Consider the following 2,412-nt stretch of genomic DNA (forward strand, 5'->3'; position numbering starts at 1 on the left):
TTTTATAGTAGGTGATTCTTAATGCTAATGGCATACTGTTCTTGACTCTTGGCCTTCCAGTTTTGGTGGCTTAAGATGAACACCACCTCTCTGCTTTACTCAGGTAGGCGATGACACCTGAGAAGTTATTACAGCTGTTTTCCAGTGTCAGTGGAGGGATGATCTTTCTCTTCAGTGTGGAAATATGTATATCAGCCTTTACCACAAAGGAAGTAAAAGATGTAAAGTGCAGAGTGAGTAAGTATTACCAGTTCCATTTTATAGATGAAGCAGCAGGAACTCTCAGTCATGCAAATATTCTGGAAGGACCCAGACCAACTCCAGGGTTCCTAATTACCTTGTTTCCATGCTGTAAGAATGGTCCTTTTCATAAATATTTTGTGTGTGGATGTCAAAAGGAAGAACAATTAGTGTGTTCTACCTTTTCCAGTTTTTGGTATTTGTGTTTTATTGACTAAATATCTTTCAAAAAAATCAAGATGAAACATGCAAAATTTACTGATCAATAATTTTGAGAATGTGTTGATACATATATATATATGTACCTATGCATGTATATGTGTGTGTGTGTCTCTATGTTTTTAAAAGCAACAGATATTGTTGAACAATTTTATTAGTAGACAGGATAAACAGTTGACCAGATAACTTGCCATTTGGTGAGTTTCCCAGGTTAAGCCTAGGAAATGAGTGGGGAATGACCAAGGAAAGGAGGATATTGAGCCACTATTGAGGGAACTGAAAATCAGCCATTCTTTTGGCTTCAATTTTTTATTGAATTTCTATTGGCAGGGCAGACCTCTAAATATCCTAGAGGGGTGATGGTAAGTCTGAGTGGTAACATTTGAGCTTTTAGAAAAGAATAGTAGATGGTTCTGAGTTCATTTTCCACTTTTACTTTTATTCCTAAGAAGGGCTTCCTCGGCTCCATACTGTTCTGAGACTTGGTCAGACTGCATGAATGACCAGGGAGAATATTGGAAGATTCCTTTAAGGCCTTTGGGTGGGTAGCAAGGGAAATGCTGTTTATTGTGATTTACAGACAACAGCGTCATTGCACTGTTTATCTTCCTTTATTTTCTTTAAAACCCTCCTCTTTGAATTAAGGATACTTCTCTTTTTCTTTATTTAATGGAGATGTTATAGAAACTAATAGTTTCATAAATAGAAGAGTAAATTCTTCTTGAGAGGACTTTAGTTTATTTTAAAATTGTGAAAAAGAGTAGAGACAACTAGAATTTATCAGACCAAGATTTTGCTGTTGATTATCTTTTAAAAAGACTAAAAATGGTCCCCTAACTTATACGATTATTAAAACTGAGTAAGATATATATGACAGTCCTGACTACCCCGACCATAGCAACAAAGAGGCAAAAACAAACACACAAACAAAAGAACTATATATAATCATAGTGTTCTATAAATATTTATTATTTAAATATTAGTACAGCAATACTATAAAAAAATTTAAATACATGTTAAAGCTGTAAACTATATTATCTTGGGGCCATGCCCAGAAAGCGGACTTTCTGCATACTTAACATAGCAATGTCTGCTTTTGACTTTTATAGGGAATGGCATGTAAAGATCAAGATAAAAGTATACTTTCATTGAAAAAAGTAACATACTAGCAAATTATTGATGAAGTTAACCTTAAGGAGGGCATAGAGGCTTGGTAATAAAGGCCACAGAGCAGATGTACTGATTATTATGTATATAATCACAAAAGTCATTAGAGTGAGCCAAAGTGTTTTTTGTTGTTTGTTGTTTATTGAGTGCTGCCTTCTGAGAAATCTGTATACAGATCAAGAAGCAACAGTTAGAACCAGACATGGAACAACAGACTGTTTTCAAACTGGGAAAGGAGTACATCAAAGCTGTATATTGTCACCCTGCTTATTTAACTTACATACAGAGCGTATCATGTGAAATGCCAGGCTGGATGAAACACAGGATGGAATCAAAATTGCCGGGAGAAATATCAATAACCTCAGATATACAGATGATACCACCATTATGGCAGAAAGTGAAGAGGAACTAAAGAGTCTCTCGATGAAAGTGAGAGGACAGTGAAAAAGCTGGCTTAAAGCTCAACATTCAAATAACTAAGATCATGGCATCCAGTCCCTTCACTTCATGACAAATAGATGGGGGAACAATGGAAACAGTGATAGACTTTATTTTGTTGGGCTCCAAAATCACTGCAGATGGTGACTGCAGCCGTGAAATTGAGATGCTTGCTCCTTGGAAGAAAAGTTATGACAAACCTAGACAGCATATTAATAAGCAGATACATTACTTTACTGACAAAGGCCCGTCTAGTCAAAGCTATGGTTTTTCCAGTAGTCATGTATGGATGTGAGAGTTGGACCATAAAGAAAGCTGAGCACTGAAGAACTGATGCTTTTGAACTGT

Source organism: Bos indicus x Bos taurus, chromosome 17 (assembly GCF_003369695.1).
Source record: "Bos indicus x Bos taurus breed Angus x Brahman F1 hybrid chromosome 17, Bos_hybrid_MaternalHap_v2.0, whole genome shotgun sequence".
Lineage (NCBI taxonomy): Eukaryota > Metazoa > Chordata > Mammalia > Artiodactyla > Bovidae > Bos > Bos indicus x Bos taurus.